The 20,348-nt window shown below is 47.7% G+C and overlaps 1 long non-coding RNA gene across 3 annotated transcripts; it reads right to left on the reverse strand.

Moving 5' to 3' along the window:
• Nucleotides 1-5,893: 5,893 nt before the first annotated feature.
• Nucleotides 5,894-15,470, reverse strand: LOC108351029 (uncharacterized). Of its 3 annotated transcripts, XR_015621129.1 has the most exons (4): nucleotides 14,115-14,205; nucleotides 9,197-9,677; nucleotides 8,515-8,776; nucleotides 5,894-6,930 (listed from the first exon to the last, which is right to left on the reverse strand). It is a non-coding gene; the product is annotated as an uncharacterized LOC108351029 (long non-coding RNA). The 3 variants fall into 3 exon arrangements; XR_015621130.1 differs by lacking the exon at nucleotides 8,515-8,776; XR_015621128.1 differs by lacking the exons at nucleotides 8,515-8,776; nucleotides 9,197-9,677 and having other exon boundaries at nucleotides 14,115-15,470.
• Between the last annotated feature and the right edge of the window lie 4,878 nt (nucleotides 15,471-20,348).

The following is a 20,348-nucleotide window of genomic DNA, read 5'->3' on the forward strand; positions in this document are numbered from 1 at the left end:
TTTTCAGGGTGTGAGGTTTGGTGTATACCCATGGGAGAAAGGAGGGGCAGGGCCTGATTTTAAAAACTCCCTAGGGGTTGGGGATTTAGCTCAGCGGTAGAGCGCTTGCCTGGTGAGCGCAAGGCCCTGGGTTTGGTCCCCAGCTCTGAAAAAAAAAAAGAAAAAAGAAAAAAGAAAAAGAAAAAAAAAACACAAAACTCCCTAATAGCCTCTGACAGGAACAAAACTTTAGGCAAACCTGAAAGGCGGTCACTGGGTCCTCTGCATTTTTTAAAATTGATTTTAAAACATTGATATGAATGTATGTGTGCCTGTGTGAGCTTATGTGTATCACTTGTATGCAGGTGCCCAACAGAAGCCAAAGTTACAGGAGTTTCTGACCTACTGATGTTGGAACTGGGAACCGAACCCAGGTCCTCAGCAAAAGCAGCAAGTGTTCCTAATCACTGAACCATCCCTCCAGCCCCATCTGTATGTAAATCAGAATGTGGTCTGTGGACCAGCCGGGACCTTGTGGACAAGGAGGTTGTTGGGAAAGAGACTCAGGTGCTATTCTAGACCTAGTGTACCACACAGCGTGTGTGTTAACCAGGCTCCAGCTAGTGGGCAACACATCCTAGTCAAGATGCACTCCCGTACTACCGCTGTACCTCAGACGTCCAGGCAAATTGGTGGGAGAGCTTCCATCTGGCAGGTTAGGGTCTGCATACCCAAGGGTACCCCTAGTGAGGAGGGACCGAGCAGGCTCTGACCACTGTCAGGTTGTCCACTGTCGGACTCTTGGGGAGTGTCCAGCGAAGGTGCTGTTGTGGCTGCAATGATGTCGTGTGGCATTCTGGTATCTGCTGACATCAGTGCAGGCTAGGCTCTGGACTCAGTGGTTGGTTTCTACAGACAGCAGGACTCAGCATGCTCTCACAGAGCTCAGAGCATGATGGGAGAGACAGATGTTCATCCAGTGAAGGTCCGAACAAGACTCCAAGTGCAAACAGAGGGAGGCAAGGGCAGGCAGATTCTGGTACATACATGGAGCTTGTAAAAGTGAAAAAACAAAGCAAAAAAGGGCAAGCAACAAACCAGCAACACCCTGATGAAACAAAAATCGAACTTCGTTCTCCCAGGGTGGCTTCTCAGCGCAGGAGATTTGAGATCAGCTCTAAAGAACAAGAAAAAGGATTTAAGATAAATAGTAAAGTCTTGTGCTAGCAAAGCAAGAGGGCTCAGGCAGTGAAAGAGCTTGTCGCTAAGCCAGATGACCTGGGTAGGATGGGAGACTCACATGATGGAAGGAGAGAAGTGACTCTTTTTTTTTTTTTTTTTTTTTTGTTCTTTTTTTCGGAGCTGGGGACCGAACCCAGGGCCTTGCGATTCCTAGGTAAGCGCTCTACCACTGAGCTAAATCCCCAGCCCCGAGAAGTGACTCTTTAAAAGCTGTCCTCTGACCTCCATATGCTTGAGGAGACATGGACACACACACACACACACACACACACACACACACACACACACACACCATCCACAGTGAGTAAATAATCTAATTTTTTTTAAATCTTCAATTTTTTAAAAGAAGGGTAAAGTCCTTAAAGGTAAGGAAGACAGAACAACATTTAGTTAAGAAGTCAGCCACCTGGGGCTGTGGGTCAACCATTGATCACACACCTGCTGTGCTTATGGTCACAAAAGTAATACTCAGAACTACAAAAGGAAACAAACAAGTCTAAGTCAAGCCCATCACGGTGTTCACACCCGAAATCCCAGCACTTGGGAGTCAGGCAGGAGGATAGAGAGTTCAAGGCCACCCTGAACGACATAGGAATGAGTGCAGGTTGGGCTGCCTGAGACCTTGTCTCAAACAAGGCAAGCTAGGGGCTGGGATGATAAGTTAACAGTTAAAGATGTATGCTGCTCTAATAAAGACCCTGAGTTCGGTTCCTTGTATCTAAGTCTGGTGGCCCACAACTGCACATAACTCCCTCTCTAGGGGGAGCTGACACACTTTTCTGACTTCTTCAGGCGTCTAAACACAGGTACACACACACACACACACACACACACACACACACACACAGACACCTTTTAAAAGCAAGCCATCAAACTAAAAAAAGTACGTGAGATATCAGTGAGATATCACAAAACACATCTTGCCTTTGGGTCTCTGGCCAGGGTTCTAGAGGGAGCTGCGTAGAAGGCTGTCAGCCAGGCAGCTCCCAGGGTAGCTTTGAATTCTGGGTGGCCTGTTTTCCAGAAGCACTGGCTGCCGCTGCCTGTACATCGGTGTTCTGGGTTCATTCCTGGCTGTGAAGGAGGCATTGATCCATCATGGCCAGGAGGGTGTGGCAGAGCAGGGCTGTTCGTTCAGGGGTTCCAGGAAACAGTGTCTGCACCAGGGAAAGGCAGTTTTAGAGCAGTATGTCCAGCAGAAATCTGTGAGCCACATCGGAAGTGTCTAGTAGCCACTGCGTACCTAGCCCAGTATCTGTTACCTAAGCAAATACAGGCAAAATACTGTCTTTTCAGTATGTCACCAACATAAAGAATTAGAGAAATCATTCACATTTTAACTAGTTCTGTGTGTATTTTTGCACATACAGTATATCATTCAGATGCTAAGATTTTTGTCAGAAAGTTAAGTTGTATTTATAGACTTCATAAAAGTCAAGATTGATGAAAGAAAGAGGTTCGCATGCTCACGTTTTCTTTTTCTTTTCCTTCTTTGAATCTCTAAAAATTAAATTGAATAGTTTTGTTTTGAATTTCATCAACCAGCACTAAAACTTCAATTTCTTTTCAGTTGCCAGTGCCCATATTTGAAGTGCTCAATGGTCACATTGCCAGTGTCATTGCCGTGGACAAGACAGCTCTGGTTTTGTCATTCTTGTCGTCGCTGTTTTAGGCAAATTCTTTCTCTACATAGCCGTAGCTGTCCTGAAATTCACTGTGTAGACCAGGTTGGCCTCGAACTCACAGAGCTCTGCTTCTGCTTCCTGTGTGCTGGGATTAAAGGTGTACACCACCATACCTGGCATCAACGACACAGTTTCACACAGAGGGGGACAGTATAATCAGATGCCCTGTGGCAGAAAGGATGTTGGTGTTCAAGGAGCCAGAATCCTGGAGAGCTGGAAGGCAAAGAGTACAAGTGAAGAGAAGCGATTCTGGAAAGATTCTCCAGAGCTGGGCTTCCATCCCCAAGCCCCAGTCACAAGTGAGAGACTGTGTGTCTGCACTTGCATTTTGTGTGTGACTGGAGAGGCTCAGGAGCTGTTGCGGTTATCCAGGAAGGGGGTGGGGGTGGGGGTTGGAAATGGAGAGAAATGAGCAAAGTCAAAGGCATTTGGAGAATAAAGCGTTTGGTGATGCACTGGATACAGGGAGGTGGGGGAGGGGAGTACAGAGAGTGGTGTCAGTGTCTGACTCAAACACCCGGACCCACATGGCGCAGTTCGCCGAGAAGGAAGCCTGTGAGGAAGACCAGTGTTAAAGCCAGCAGGAGGAGGAATGTCCATCTGGTTCTGAAGTGGGAACAGACACCACCTAACCAAAGCACAGGTCCTGTGGGGTTCTGACTAGAGAAGATCACCGGGTGTGTGCAGGTTTGGAAGAGGCTAAGGAAAAGTGGAATACAGGGTGAAGAGGGGGCTTGGGCCCGGCTCCGAGGCTCTGAAGATCAGAGTGTGGAGGACCCTTTGACAAAGGAGCTGGAAAAGGGAAGGCAGAAGGAAATGCAGAGGGATAGCAATTTTCAGAACTAGCAAAGAGGGAGAACTGAGAGGAACCAGCTACAGGGAGACCGAGAAAAAATATATTTGGGGATGTTCAGGGATTTGAACACCGCTGACTTCCTTAGCCAGGGCTGTTTGAGGAGCAGGAGGAAGGAATCCATTCCTTCAGGATCTTCAACTAGCAAAAAGGGAGGGATTAATATATATATTAATTATATATATCACAGGGATGTGAAATGGCTCCAGAAAGACCTTTTGCTTATTTTTGAGACAGAGTCTCACTATATAAACCTTACTCATATAGGGACTCGCTATGTATACAGACCACAATGACAATGACTGACCTGGAACTCACAGAGATCTGTCTGTCTCTGCTTTCTGAGTGCTGGGATTAAAGGTGCATACTACCATCCCTGGTCTTTTTTTTTTTTTAATGGAAAAGACTAGAACATATTTAAAACCTTCTGCAAGAGTTCAGGGAAGGAGAGAATGGCTAATGGGTTTGGGAGAGAGGTGTCTTCTGGATTAGCAGAGGGAAATACAGGTACGAGGAAGTTCTCAAACAAGGAAGCTAGGACCCAGGTCTGTGCTCCTGCTTCCTGGCAAGTGTCACTTTACCCAGACCTGCCATCCCTTTCCTGCTTGTGCTGATCGGGAGCCTGGCTTGGCATGGCTGGTGCCAGGCTGCCCACAGTAAGCTAGAGCTTCTCCCTTTGCCTCCTTTCCCGTCCTTGGCAATTTTTCCTCACTGGTCAGTTTTCCATGGATGTGTTTGTCTCACTGATCCTCTTTCCTGTCTCTTAGGTCCTTCGACTGTGGCTGTGGTGGTGGTTATTGCAACCCTGTCTTTCTGTGCCCCGTTCCTGGTCTCTACTCCATCACGTGTCAGTTTCCCTGGGCCCAACTCTCTTCTAGATCAATTGTCAGTCTCAGTGTGTCTTGGCTGTCTCTAATTGGTATCACCCCATCTCCCAGATCCTTAGGTGATTCCAATGTGACCATTAGCCTGCAATCATGGCCTCGCCCAGGAACTTGTGAAAAACCACAGAATCTCCAGCCATACCTGTGTGTGTGTGTGTGTGTGTGTGTGTGTGTGTGTGTGTGTGTGTAAAGAATTCAAATCCGCCTTATAACAAGATGACCCTGGGGAATTCAGGCACATATACCATACTGACATAAGCTCTCTTTTAAAACCACACCCAAGCAAGACCCAGAATAAGAGCGCCAGGATCTCCCGAGCACCGGGATCACCCTGTTGATGTTCTGGGTTCAGCTTCTCCTTACTCCTTCACTTCTAGAAGCCACCCCTGGGATCTGAGCAACTCAGGGAGGGTGTCCGTGACCCCAGGAAGTCCTGAGTATTTAGATGCTTCCACATCTGCAGGATGACCACTCAGGAGCTGTTCTCATTCTCTGTGAACGTCCAAATGCCACCCTCACACATTGTGAATACAATGAGCCCTGGGGCTTATTCTTGTCTGTTTCTGAGCTGGGTGATGATGTGGGTTTAAAAGTGAGGAGCGGTTAATGGCTCACAGTGCTAAAACGCCTACTTGAGGCTGGAATCCTAGAGAGGCCTACAACCACGGGTGGTCCTGAGGAGGTACCTGGTGCTTTGGAGGGTGAGCAAGTGCTGGGGGAGGCCATATATCCATGTCGAGATGCTTCTCTCTGCTCCAGGGTTAAATGGCGAAAACATTCTATGTCTTTATTTGCCTGCATAGCTTGGAAAATGTTAGCTCTCCTCTATGGGGTCACGCACTTACATTTCTGGCCGTCTTTCCCACCTCCAGCTCTGGTATATTTCCCGCCCCATTGTTTGGGGTGATGAGGTTACGCATTTTCTGGATTTTTCAAGTGGGGATTTCCCCCTCTCATCTGGCTTGTTTGGTTTGGTTTAAGAGGACTGGGAGAGAATTCAGAGCTAGGGCCAGCACTAAGGCCCTGCTCCACATCCCTAACCAAGGGCCAGGCCCCCAGGTGTTGGCTTTTTGCCTCAGAACCCTCCAGCTATGGGTCTCACGCGCAGTGGAAACCTCCATGGTAGTAAGGAATGGGGAAACAGGCTTCTACAACAGGTTCTGTCTGGCAAGACTAAATGGATTCATTGGAAATGGCAGGGGCTTGATCTGTTGTAGGTGGAAGTGACAAGAACAAAAGCCTTATTCTAAGGAGGAGGTGATCTGTTTATTTCTTTTTTTAACTTTTTTTTTTACAGATTTATTCATTTATTTTATGCATCAGTACACTGTAGCTGTCAGACACACCAGAAGAGGGCATCAGATCCCTTTACAGATGGTTTTGAGCCCCCATGTGGTTGCTGGGAATTGAACTCAGGACCTCTAGAAGAGCAGTCAGTGCTCTTAACCGCTGAGCCATCTCTCCAGCCCAGGAGGAGGTGATCTGAAGACTGATCGCCTTTGGGGGATGCTGAGATGCACCTGCTTTGCTGTGGCCTACCTCCCGGCTCTTCCAGAGAAAGAACTAACAGCGGGAAGAATAGACACCTGCCAGGGGTGTGGTAGAGCCCCTCATTGTGGAGTTGGTAACCTGCTCTGTCTGGAATGAGTTTTCATTGGTGGGATGCAGGAGAATTAGCATCGTGAGCTCCTACCTACGTCCAGCAGGCATTGCCTACCAGGTTGGTGCTTGACCATAGGGGGACTCTGGCCCACAGCTGGAGAAGGTAGCTTGGATACATGCCCTACAGCCTTCCAGAACTTAAGTAGGAAATTGCGAAACAAGGGCTGCGTTCTGAAAGAGAAAGTATGTGAAAAATGGTTCCTCCCTCGCCTGCCCTCCCTGGGGCTTGGTGCAGAGAGGTGGGTGAGATGGGTTCCTGGCTGGACCCACTCCTGTGTGGGGAAGAGGGCAGGGGCCAGCTCCCAGCAAGCTGCCAGCCTTTGATTATTGATTATTGATGATGAGGTTCCTTTTCCTCATCCGTTGAATCTGGTCCATGGACAAGGCCAGCTTCTTCCTCCAGCTGAGTTTCCTGTTCTCAAAGGATTGGTTTCTAGTGGCTCCCTCTCCAATCTCATATAGACCATGACTGTTGACTGGGTGTTTGGAATGTCTTCAGGTTGAGCCAGGCCTGTCCATAAAACGGGAAGCATTTGGCGGTTCCATCGCCTCTGGCTTCCAGTCTTGGCCCTACCCCGGCTGTCTTCTTCAAGGAGCCGGGTGGGCCTCCTGCCAGCATGCTTCCCTGGGAAACATCGAAGTGAGTTAAAGTCAACAATGAGTTCATCTCCAAAAAGAATAAGCCAGCAGCCCCAGGGTATGGAGACAGGAGAAGGCTGAGCAGAGACTGGGGACAGAAAATGGAATGGGTAATACTAAGGCAGCCAGAGTCTGGCAATGGAGGTGGTGTGGCTTAAGGAACAGCAGAAGCACTTTCTGATACCACCCCTGGAAGGGTAAACTTGGCAAAAGTGGTGATGACCAGGATGTCACATTTCCAGAGACCATTCGAAATGTTCTTTTTTTTTTTTTTTTTTTTTTTTTTTTTTGGTTCTTTTTTTCGGAGCTGGGGACCGAACCCAGGGCCTTGAGCTTCCTAGGCAAGCGCTCTACCACTGAGCTAAATCCCCAACCCCTCGAAATGTCCTCTTAAGGAACGGGGGCTGGTGTGAGGTAGAGGGAAAGAAGAAGGCTGTGGTCAGATGATGGGTCAGTGAGTTGTGGCCCTCAGCTGTCCTCAGGCCTGTCTGGGGGATGGGGTTCACATCAGGATAGACATTTGGGCAAGGGCAATGCTGTGCCACCCTCTTGAGTGTTGGAATGGGGGTGGGGTGGGCTTTGATGTGACATCAAGGCCAAGGGCAGAGCAACTTCGTGATTGTTACAAAATCCAACGTTTGGGTACATGCTGGGAGCATGTATGTGCAGATGTACATGTAAATGTGTGTGTTCATGAGAGAGAGAGAGAGAGAGAGAGAGAGAGCGTGTGTGTGATTTTTTTCTAATAGTTTCTTCCCTAGCCTGGACTTCACTAAATAGGTTAGGCTGGCTAGCCAGAAAGCTCTAGAGATCTACCTCTCTGAGCCTTCCCAGGGCTGGAATTACTAGTGCATGCCACCACACCCAGAATCTTAACATGAGTTCTGGTGACCGACTCAGGTACACATCTCACTGACCCAGTTGTCTCCCCAATGCAGACCCTGACATTTGAATCCAAACATCTTTACTTGGTAGATTTGTCTCCGAGGGTTCTACATGAGGATTAGGGTTCCTAATGGTGGCATGGCCTGCTTCTGACTGCTCTTCCTGAAGGACACTGGACTGGTCTGGACTTAAGTAGCTGGCCAGACTCACAGTAGCACTCAGAAGTCCAGAGAGGAGACAACTGGAACTGGCTGAAACCAGAGCCACTCACTCTCTGGGCACTGGAGTAGAATTCCAACTCACTCCACCAGCTCAAGAGCCGTGTTCCTAGTAGAGAAGAGTGTCTGTGCCTCCCTGCCTGATAAAAATTGCTTGTGCCAGGTTGAAATACGCCGAACAAATCTGGCTCAGACCTCCACTCTGCCCCCGAGGCTTGGAGACTCTGGCAACGACTCCCTTGAATATACACTTGGCCTCTCTCCCAAGGGCAGGACCGTTGCCGACAGATTGTGCTTGATTTCTCTCCTGCCCTCACATTCATTTTCCCAAGATATTTTATTGTACGAGGTATTTGCCTGCCACGCATATTTACAATTCTTTCCCTGCCACCAAACCAACAAAGTGTCCACAGACATCGAGTCTCGCTTTCTCACAAACACATTTCTCGCTGATTCCCATGGCTTACCCTTCTCCTGTTTCCACTAGTTCTTTTTCTTTTCTCAAACATGCTTCAACCTCTGATCCTTCTGAGCCCTCCCCATCCCGGCTGAGTTGGGCTTCTCTGCTCTTCTGGAGAGCTGTTACCGTCCTGTGCACCACAAGCCTTAGTCTCCCTTATTATAATTTGTTTTAATGTGCACTTGAAAGTCCTTCAAGTCTTCATGACTTCCCTTTTAATACGTCTCCTGGATCTTCAACCAGTGACACTTGCCTTCTGCTATCTTGGGCTAAATAGTAGATAAATAGAAAAAAGAGAATTAATGAGAAGGTCCCACTTGCTTTTTTCCCCTTTGTGTACATAGTGTGTACAGGCATGCACACAGGTGTGTGAACATGTGTGTGGAAGGTGGAGGTCAACCTTGGATGTCATTCCTCAGGCACCATCCACTTGTTTTTGGAGATGAGGTCTCATCGGTGTGGCACTTATGAATTAAGCTAGGCTGGCCAGCCAGTGAGCCCCTAGATACTCACTTGTCCCCACCTTCCCAGTGCTGGTACTACAAGCATGGGTCACCACACCCAGATTTTTTTTATGTAGGTTCTAGGAATTGAACTTGGGTTCTTATGTTTTCAAGGCAAGTACTTTATTGACTGGACTACCTCTCTGGGACAGAGCGGTTTGGGTTTTTGTTCTTTGCTTTTATTACCTGTCACTGGAGATGATAATTGTTGGTGCTTCTGACTCCTCTTTCCTTCTAGGAGTAAAGCGGGGGAGAAAGGTGGGCTGAGTACTAAAGATCATTGGAATACTGGGCCCAAAGCAACCTGACTTTCCATCCCCCTGTGTTTGGCCAGTACTAGTTCTGACAAGGCCGGAGTACTACACCCCAACTCTCCAGGGGTATGGCCTGCTGCTCTCATCTCCTGCCCCATCTTCTCTTCTCATTATTCACTGGTGCCCAGTACAGTTTTTTCCCTTCCCTCAGCAGTAGCCTCCTCTGCATTGCTGTGGATTGTCCATCCATTTTCAACTTATCTGTGGTCACACTTTCTAGTTGAACGTCCCCTCCTGATATCAGTGCTTGAGCCCCTTCCGTTCGGTGGGATCAGCTTGAGGTAGCAATCTCGGACACCCGATCTCATTTTTCATGGATGTGTACACCTCCACCATAAAGATGGTCAATGTACCTAAAACCCAAAGGACTTTATGTCAGAAATGGGGCAGGCGTCAGCCTCAGAGTGTGACCTGGTCGTAAGAAGGACATCAGATGCAGCGTGGCTATCGTGGTCAAACAGGACCAGTTTTCTAACAGAAGGCCAAAACCACAGAGATGAGGATGCTCAGGCTGACTGCAGAGCTGAGAGGTCGCTGGCCCTTAGGAAATGTGAGCATTTTAAGTTGGGAAGAAACAAGAAGAGAAAGGGCCACAAAGTCCCGTTCTAAAATTTGTCTTGTCTGAGAGGAAAGTACTGAAGCAGTAGAAAAATTGTTAGAAAATAAAAGTATCGTTAGTCATGAAGGAGAGAAGGAAAAAAGGAAGAAAGGAAGGAAAAAAGAAAGAGAGAAAAAGAAAGAAAGAAAAGGAAGAAGTGCTTGAGGTGTTCACTGCTTGTCTTCCCTGCCCAGGTCTCCTAAGGATGTTGATGCAACTGGAAACTTAAGTACAGCTAACATTTATACGATGCCCACACCTGTTCAACCTTGGCCTTGCAATGCTTCCCTTGACCCTCAGCTCAGCCTTGTGAGCTAGACCACCATTGTCATGCCTGTTTTATAGATGAGGAAACTGAGGCACGGGGCCAGGGGGTAGAAATGAGGTAACCAAAGAACACAGTAATAAGTAGGGAAGTTAGGATGGGGCTTAGCTTGGCTCTGCTATTGCTTGGCTGGAGATAATGTGACTCATTTGCAAAGCCTGTCTCCCCTTTGCATGTCGGTCTCCTACTTGTTCAGAGTCTTCCTCACTTGCAGGAAGAGGCTTTCATAGGTTGGATCACATGTCCTCATAAACAATGCCTGCAGTTCACAGAGCCTTCTATCAGCCTCCACCTCTCCACCAAGTCCATCTGGATCCATGGCTCATGACTGCTCAGGAGGGGCTCACCACAGCTGTAGCTGGCAGTTTCTCTCCCAGTGGCTGTCATGGCCTGAAGACCCCAGTGTGCCAGGACCAGGATGGAAAAAACAAAAACAAAAAAAATTCTTTCCTCCCATGCTCTGACTAAGGTCACCAAAGTAAGTCATGGAGAATCCAGGTAAACAGACTTTCTGAGTTGCTTTTTTTTTTTTTTTTTGGTTCTTTTTTTCGGAACTGGGGACCAAACCCAGGGCCTTGTGCTTCCTAGGCAAGCGCTCTACCACTGAGCTAAATCCCCAACCCCTGAGTTGCTTCTTGAAGTCCTCTTCTTCTTTTCTGAGATCAGAAGGGGGAAAAATCCCGGGACTTGTTGGGGAATGGGGAGAGCTCCCATACATCAAATAGGCTCAAATAGACCCTATTTGGCCTCTAGACAGCCTCTCTGCCTCTCCCTATGAAATGTAAACCTCTTCAAAGAGCCCTCTGCTGGCCCACGAAAGCATCAGCTACACTCAGATGTACAGGGGGGGCCTGGTTTGAATTTCCAGAGCCTGCGGGAATGGAGAGGGGATGGGGGGTTGGGGATGGGGGGGATGGGGGCTCAGGAGGTATTCCATCTTGGAATGGGGACCACTCTCAAAGAACAATAGCGTCTGCATCATCTGTCCGTGGCACGCCTAGTCAACTCGGAGAATGCACACCAGTGTCCTTGGATGGGGATGTGGGCAAGGCATCCTGTAAAGGGCCAGGGAGTAAAAATATTTTTAGGCTCTGTGGACCATATGTTGTCTGTTGCCGCAATTCATCTCTTCCTTGTAGTGCCAAAGCAGCCAAAGGCCATATGTAAACAAATGGCGTGGCTGTGTTCCAGTAAAACCTTATTTATGAACCCTGAAATTTGAATTTCATATCACTTTCATGCGTCATAAAACGTTATTTTTATTTTGACTTTTTCAACCATTTAAGAAACTAAAATCCATTCTTAGCTTTAGGGCCATATAAAAATAGGCAGTGGGTGGGATTTGGCCAGTGGGTTGTAAGTCTGCCTACCCCTGTGCTGGGGAATAAGCTAAATGATTTGGTTCTTCTTCTTTTTTTTAATGAACACTGATGATGTGGGAGGGGAGAATCTTGGTAGAAATCCAACTACCAGGTCCTGGACAGAGTGGAGAGGCACCCTAGGGTCACAGACAACTCTCAACCCTTCACATTTATTAAAAGTAACTAGAAAGTTCCTCTATTCTCATTTGTAGGATGTGTTAGGAGGAGAGTTTTTTTTCCAAAGATGAAGGACTGATCATATTTTAATCAGGATTCTTAAAGGTTATACAAAGGCTGGGTGTGATAGAGCAGCCTTTAAATCCAACGCTTGGGAGGCAGATGCAGCTGGATCTCCATGAGTTCAAGGCCATCCTGTTCTACATAGGAGTTCTAAAACAGCCAGAGCTACACAGTGTAACCCTGTCTTTAAAACAAAACAAAACAAAACAAATTTACAGGGCTGGAGAGATGGCTCAGCGGTTAAGAGCACTGACTGCTCTTCCAGAGGTCCTGAGTTTAATCCCCAGCAACCACATGGTGACTCACAACCATCTATAATGGGATCCAATGCCCTCTTCTGGTGTGGCTGAAGACAGTGTTCTCATATACATAAAATAAATAAATCTTTACAAAAAAATTTACACAAGGGCTGGGGAAGGAAATGACTCAAGAGATATCAAGCCTTTGTTGCAATAGCGAGGGCCGCAGAGTTTAGACCCCCCAGCACCCAATTAAAAGCCAGGCAGACATGGTAGCCTTTAGTAATTCCAGCACTCAGCAGGTGGAGATGAGATCTCTTGAACAAGCTGGCTAGCTGCATCATTTTGGTAAGCTCTGGGATTCCCCTGAGAGACCCTGGCTTAATATGCAAGGTAGATAATGCAGGAAACAGAATGTATGGGAGGAGGACATGCCTATTCCTAAAGTGTGGAGAAAATTCTTATTTTTTTTTCTTTTCTTTTTTTCAGAGCTGGGGACCGAACCCAGGGCCTTGCGCTTCCTAGGCAAGCCCTCTACCACTGAGCTAAATCCCCAACCCCGAAAATTCTTATTGTAGATGCTGGCAGACCAAACCAGACCGTGAGAGGAGGGAGGGGGAGGGAGACCCAGGCCAAGAAGCCAGAGACTGGTGTAGCCAAAATTGCTGAGTTATACAGGAATCAGGCTCCAGGCAGGGAAATGGAAACGCAGCCCCTGGAAGAGGGAGGCTAAGTGTTGAGAGGAGTCATAGGTACTGAGTAATGCTGGGAGAGCTGGCCAGCATGCACTTCGAGGTGTTAATGGGCACCTCAACTAGCCATCTGCCCTGGGTTCCTGAGACCTGACAGGAAATAATCAAGGAAGACTCTTAATGTCAATCGGAGGCTTGTGCGCAGGTGTACACAGGTGCCCCACCCTTATGTAGGCAAGCATCCCACCCCATCCCACACCACACATATTGATGGAAATACATGAAATCTTGTGCAAATAAGGACTGGGCCACCTTTTCATTGTCTGCTTGAGAAGGTGTTCACCTTAACTTTTCTCCTACACATTCACGGCCATTTCTGCTTTGCATTTAAGGTTTTGCCCCCAATCTAGACCAGACCAGACATGAGAGCAAGAAGGATGGAGAGAGGTCATAGAAAACCTCAGTATCTTCTTGGCGAGAAGCTGCCTAAGGGTAAGGCTGGCCATCTGATAGGTTTCCTCAGGGGCACAATGGTTTTAAAGGTTGATTCCTCAGACTTGTCTGTCTGTGTGACAGGATTCTTCTGGAAACAAGCCAGGGGACCTGGTGAGCACTGTTTTAAAAAGTGTTTTCCTGGGGTTGGGGATTTAGCTCAGTGGTAGAGCGCTTGCCTAGCAAGCGCAAGGCCCTGGGTTCGGTCCCCAGCTCCGAAAAAAAGAAAAGAAAAAAAAAAAAGAAAAAAAAGTGTTTTCCTAAGGAAAAGGGGGGAGGCAGGCAGAGGAGGGGGAGAATTACACAGAGATTCAGTCTAACGGCTTAAAAAAATCAAAAGGATCACTGGACAGATAGATATCAAATATAATAAGAAACACACTGACCCTGGAGAGATGACTTAATATGGGCTTTCAGCCTCCTTGGAGCTTAACAGCTATCTATAATTTGGAATTAGACTTCCGGTTCCCACATCAGTGAGCGTCCTGGATGTATTTCTGAGGATGCAGCCAGTGTCTTGGAGTTACCTAAACCAGGCCAACGATGAAAGTGTATTAACAGTATCTCAGAAGGGTGTTCCCCAGGTTGTTTGTAAGCAGCTGGGAACAATGGGGACCCAGCTATAGGAAGGAGCAAAAGATCTCTGGTTATTATTCCAAAGCTTAATATAGGGACCTTTTTGAAGACTTGTTTCCTACTTTTTTTTTATTAATTCTTTGTGAATTTCACATCATGTACCCCCAAATCCCACTCATTTCCCAGTCCTTCCATATCTGCCTCCCCCACTCTTATAACCTCCTCCCCCAACATGAAAAATTAAAGAATAAGAACAAACCATCTCACCACAGAAGCTTCCGTGTGCCACACAGTAAACCCTTTCGCCCAAACATCTTTACTTGTAAATGTTCATTTCAATGAGTCATTGGTCTGGTTCGAGGCCCCTGGCTTCTGCTGCACTATCAAGACTGGAACCTCACCGGAATTCCTCTTGGGTATCCTGCAGTCACCCTGAGTCATGGAGATCTTGCAGCTTTGGTTCTGCAGGGCCATTCCCTTCAAATGCTCCAACAACTCATAGGCGGGATTAGATGGGGTGGGCCAGCTCAAAGCCTTAGACCTGGGCCTGGGTTTTGGCTGAGTTGATCAACCTGCCAGCTCTGTACACCCAATGACACCAGGGGCTAGCTCTAGCCCTCCCTAGTTGCCTGGATTAGGGACCCGCTCAACGCTGCTCTAGGACACAGGTGGCAGCCCAGACCACTACTATCTGCTTGACCTTTGATGGTAGCACTGACCACTGAATCGACGCAAACCCCTGCTGCAGTAGAGCCACAGACCCAGACATGACCCTTGGCAGCAGGACAGCGGTAGTGGATGGGGCCTCTGGGTGTCTCTTGAAGACCTTCTTACCCCTGACATTTGAGCAATGCCAAGAGAGAAGTTTCTCCACCGGCTCGTGGCATCCTTATCTAAAAATCCTCCTGGACGTTCTAAATTGAAAATGGAGGCGTGGGGCTGGAGAGATGGCAGTCGGTTAGGAGCACTTGGCGCTCTTGCAGAAGACAGGATTGGCTCCCAGCAGCCACACCAGGCAGTTCACAACCATCTGTAACCACAGTACCAGGGAGCCTGATGCTCTCTTCTGTTCTCCATGGGCATTGCACGCACAGGATACATACATGCAGCAGCCGGGTGAGGCCGTATGAGGACTCCTTTTCTGTTTAGCACTTCCGGCTTTGGCACTTGTACGGTTTCACATCTGGTGGCAGTCACTCTAGATTCAGCTCTTATATTTGCCAGCCTGGCCTCCAGCTGGACTTGTAGCTAAGAATGACCTTGAACTTTTGCCTCTCCTGTCTCTGCCTCCTGAATGTGAGATTGCAGGCAACCAGCACCTTGTTGGGTTTTCTGGGCTTGGGGATGGACCCTGGGGCTTAGCCCACGCTGAGCAGACACTCAGTACTTACTCTCTCCAGTTCTCTCTTTATTCCTTTGCTTGCTTGAAGGTAAGGTCCCTATCTTCTGGCTGGCTATGAATTCAGAGCAATCTTCCTGCTTCAGCCTTCTGAATTCTGGGATTCTACACCTGAGGCACCCATCTCTTCTCGGGTTGCAACTCACCCCGGCAGCTGGGATTCTGCCGTCAGAGAGCGAGACCCAAAGAGAATGAGTGAGGAGTCTCTGTGGCAGCTCAGCTGTGAGGCGCAAGCCAACAAGCTGGCACTAATTAAGAGCTAATGACCTTACAATGAAGCACTGCCAAGGGATAAGGACCCTGGGCTGCAGAGTAAACACAGACACTTGGGGCAGAGCCAAGACAGATTTTCAGAGAGCACTAGAGCCCGCTTCAGCCTTCTCTACCTTGGCTTTGCTGGAGAAAATGAGAGGACGCAAGATTGCTGAAACCAAGCCTTGTTAGGCAGGCTTCTGGTCAGGTTATCAGGGAGCCACAGGGTAACTTTCAGGGGGAGGGTTTGCTTTTCAGAGCTAAAGCATCTGTGCAGAGGCTGTGGATGTGAGACTGTGGACTGAGACAGTGCTTGACGGCCAGTTTGAAGTCCTGGGCTTGATCCCCAGCATAGCACAAAGCAGCACAGTACACAGTATGCCTCTAATCCCAGAACACGGGAGGTAGAGACATGAGAATCAGAAGTTCCGGGTCATCCTCATCTACATGCCAAGTTTGAGGCCAACCTGGGCTATACGAGATCCAATATCAACAAAACAATAATAACAAAATGAGGAAAACATCTCAATATACAAGAGTCACGAGGGAGCTAGGGATCTAACTCCAGTAGCAGAGTGCTTACCTAGAATGGATAAGGCCCTACGTGTGATCCCTAGTATCTCTCGGGTAACTTAAGGCATGGCCATGTTAAACACTTGCCTATCATGCTGCTGGACCTAGTTTAACCCAGTGCTGGAGGGAAAAATAGACCATTAAAAGGTAGGTTATTAGGGGCTGGGGATTTAGCTCAGTGGTAGAGTGCTTACCTAGGAAGCGCAAGGCCCTGGGTTCGGTCCCCAGCTCCGAAAAAAAAGAACCAAAAAAAAAAAGGTAGGTTATTTTACATTTGAGCCCCTATCTTTAATCAAGTGGAGCTGGGAAGCTCTTCAAGAGGCTGCGTTTTTAACCCACTCCCCCAAGTGATTTTGATGCTGGTGGTCCTCAGGCCACACTGAAAAAAAAATGTCTTCTTTAGAAGCCTCTGCTGTTTACCCACCGGACACCAACAAGAAGATGACAGTGAGGTCAGGCTTCTCAGCTTCCTGTGAAAACAGCAGCATCCATCTGAGACTTGTTTCACTCCCATCCATACAGGCTCGTGGCTAAAAGCAAGAGGACTGCAGAGGATGAGGTGCTAATCTGGGCCTAGAGAAAGAGAGAAAGCATTGCTTCTGCACCGTACGGACTGAGTTTGCAACGTGTGTTCATGTACGTGTGTTCCATAAACTCGTGGAATCGCCCTGCAAGCTTTCGGGTTGCTAAGTCATTCTTTGTTGTATGACCCATGAGTGTGGCAGAATGCATGAAGAACTGTGATCCTGGGGGTGTCTTGCCTCCTCTAGCTGCCTGGCGTTAAGGGGGGAAATGAGTGAAGTACGGTGTCGGTATTATAACCGTGGGAAGTGGGATAGACAAAACGTGAGCTAAGCTCGCCTCTGTCAGGCGCCTCGTTTGCTAGTAGGACCGAGGGTGGCTGTTAGGCTCAGCAAATGCTGTTCGAAGGGTTGATAGGTCAGACTGTAAAAGTAATGGGAAATTTGTACAGTCAACATAAGCAGGGTAGGAAAGAGGAGAGAAACAACCCACCATATCATCTGGGAAAATAAAACTCTTTGGCAAGACTTCATAACAGCCTGATTCAAAATTTCATAATGAAATTATGTCTCTGATCAAAGCCTGCATGAGCTCACGAGCTGATTTTTGCCATTCGTGTTTATTCTGGTTTGCACCAAGTGGAGGCATCAGAAACACATTAATCTAATCTTCTTTCTGGGAGGAGGCTCTTGTACCCTCATTTGGGGATCAAAGGGATGGAGTATGGCGGGAGGGACCATCTCCAGCCCCTCACCGAATGTGCAGTTTTGATTGGTTGTCAGAGTCCCCTTAGGCAAAGATCACCGGTAGGGCCCTCCTAGCAGAGTTGAGCCTCCTGACACTCGCCCTTGAGGCAAGAAAAGCAAAGCTTAAGAAGGGAGGGAGACTTCCACCTCTCCTCTGGGACAAAGTCTGCCTTAGCTCTAGAAAGAATAGTTCCGGGGTTTGTTTGTTTTAGACTCAGAGAAACGCTCAATTGTACCTCTTTCAACTGGAGTACTTTGCCACAGGTTTTCTTTTTGCAACATGAGCTCAAACCCAAGGGCTCCACGCTTCTCATGGATCTTACTCAACTAGCACTTTTCTGGTCCTTCTCAAAGGCACACACATAGACACTCCCAGCAACTCAAGTCCCAACAGAGAAGGTTCTTTGTTGAAACCTCGGAAACAGATTAGACAAGAGACACCCCCACCCTGTCATTCCTTATTTATCCAAGGAAGATTTAGGAAGGCCTTATTTTATATTTTATGTCAGGTGCTTGTTCAAAGTGATTTTGATTTTTGAGTCCAGGGACCTTTGCATATTTAACTGCACCTTTGTGACACTTCGGTTCTCTCTCTCTCTCTCTCTCTCTCTCTCTCTCTCTCTCTCTCTCAAAATAATGTCTTGGAGGGCCATGCCAGGCTGGAGGTGGCACCCACCCTAATCCCAGCACTCTGGAGGCCAGCATGTACTACAGAGTGAGTTTCGGGACAGCCAGGGCTGCAAAGAGAAACCCTGTCTCAAAAAGCAAGCAAGCAAACAGATAATATCTTGTTCTACAGTTTGGCTTGTACCTCCCTATACAGCCCAGGCTAGACTGTCCTTGAACTCACGGCTAGCATAGTCTAACCTCAAATGCTGAGGTTAGAGGCTCATGCCAGCACACTCTGCTTTGTTAAGTTCTGAGGACACAGAGGTGAGTAATGTACCTGGTTTCCACTCCCCTGAAGCTTATGGGAAAGCAGCCAATGCCCCTGTGAATAGGACCATTTCAGCTAGTGGCATGTGCCGTGAGGCAGAATGGAATACTGGGAAGAAAATGGCTGACTTAAATCAATAACTCAGAAATACTTCTGCCAAAAGGATAAACTGCCAGATAAAATAAGAGCATGTAGCTCAATCTGAAAACAAGTGAACCGTGAAAAGAGAATTTTTCGATGTAGGGTCTCTCTATGTAGTTCAAGCTGGATTTGAACTTGTGGCAATCCTCCTAGCCTCTCAAGTATATCATGTTTTCTTAGATTCTTTAAGTTATCCTAAACCATGAATGGAATATAAGCTAGCAAGTGTGTTTATTTATTTTTAATCTGAAATTCAAATTTCACGGGGCTGGGGATTTAGCTCAGTGGTAGAGCGCTTACCTAGGAAGCACAAGGCCCTGGGTTCGGTCCCCAGCTCCGAAAAAAAAAAAAAAAAGAACCAAATTTCACTGTTTCCTGTATTTTCTTTTCTTTTCTTTTCTTTTCTTTTCTTTTTTTTTTTTTTTTTTTTTTTTTTTGGAGCTGGGGACCGAACCCAGGGCCTTGTGCTTCCTAGGCAAGCACTCTACCGCTGAGCTAAATCCCCAACCCCCTGTATTTTTTTCTTGATCTTCTCTTCCTCCTTCCTCTCCTCCTCTACCTCCTCCTTCCTCTCTTCTTCTACTTTCTCCTTCCTCTCCTCCCCTACCTGTCCTCCTCTTTCTCCTTCTCTTCCTATTTCTCTTCCTCCTCTTCTTCCTCCTCCTTCTTTTGAGACAAGGTCTTGCTATATTATGTGGACAGGCCTGGAACTTGGCAATCTTCCTTCCTCTGCCTTTGAGCGTGGGTATTATAGGTGTGCGCCACCGTGCTGATGTATTTGCTGGTGTCTGTAATCCTGTGGATAGATGATATTTGAGCAGGAATGGACCAGAAGGAACCAGCTATGCCGATCAGGGAAACACTGATTCAGACAGAACAACATTCAGTATAAATGTCAGAAGGAGATCAGAGGAAATGAGGTCAGAGAAAACGGAGCCAGATCACACGTTTTATAAGAATGGGAAGGAGTTTGAATCTGTCTTTCTTTGTGATAAGCCATTAGAGAATTAGAAATCTTTTTTTTTTCTAAAGATTCATTTACGCTGTAGCTGTCTTCAGACATACCAGAAGAGGGCATCAGATCCCACTATAGATGGTTGTGAGCCACCATGTGGTTGCTGGGAATTGAACTCAGGACCTCTAGAAGAGCAGAGCAGTCAGTGCTCTTAACCACTGAAACATCTCCTTCCTTCCTTCCTTTTTCTTCTCTCTCTCTTTTCTTTCTCTCTCTCTCTCTCTCTCTCTCTCTCTCTCTCTCTCCCTCCCTCCCTCCCTCCCTCTCCTCTCCTCTCCTCTCTCCTCCTCCTCCTTCTTCTTCCTCTCTCTCTCTCTCCTCTCTCTCTCTCTCTCTCTCCCTCCCTCCCTCTCCTCTCCTCTCCTCTCTCCTCCTCCTCCTCCTTCTTCTTCCTCTCTCTCTCTCTCTCTCTCTCTCTCTCTCTCTCTCTCTCTCTCTCTCTCTCTCTCTCTCTCTCTCTCTCTCTCTCTCTCTCTCTCTCTCTCTCTCTCTCTCTCTCTCTTTGACTGAGTCTTGAACCCAAAGTCTGTTGCTTACTAGAAACTGCTCTACTCCAGCCTAAAATTTAAAGGAAGGGTATGTGACCTGTTCTGATATTTGCCTGCTATTGCTGGGACACTTTTAGAAAAGTTCAGAGAGCAAATTCCTATCAATTCATGCGTTGGCCTGAGGAAAGGCTACTCTCTTTCTCTCTTTCTCTCACTAAGAACCCAGGGCTGCTAGATGCCCTGGAAGTTGCTATGGAAGGGACGCTTGGCGGTTGCTAGACTAGGAGGAGGCGGGAGCAGGGCAGAGGCGGAGCCCGGGCAACCCATGGCAAGCGCCGCGCGCTCTCAGGAAGTCGCGTCACGCGAGCGGAAGTGACGTGGCGCGTGTTCGGAGTCCAACGTGCTTTACATAGGTGGCTTTCCTAGCT

The sequence above is a fragment of the Rattus norvegicus genome, chromosome 5 (assembly GCF_021556685.1).
Source record: "Rattus norvegicus strain SHRSP/BbbUtx chromosome 5, alternate assembly SHRSP_T2T, whole genome shotgun sequence".
NCBI classification, from domain to species: Eukaryota; Metazoa; Chordata; class Mammalia; order Rodentia; family Muridae; genus Rattus; species Rattus norvegicus.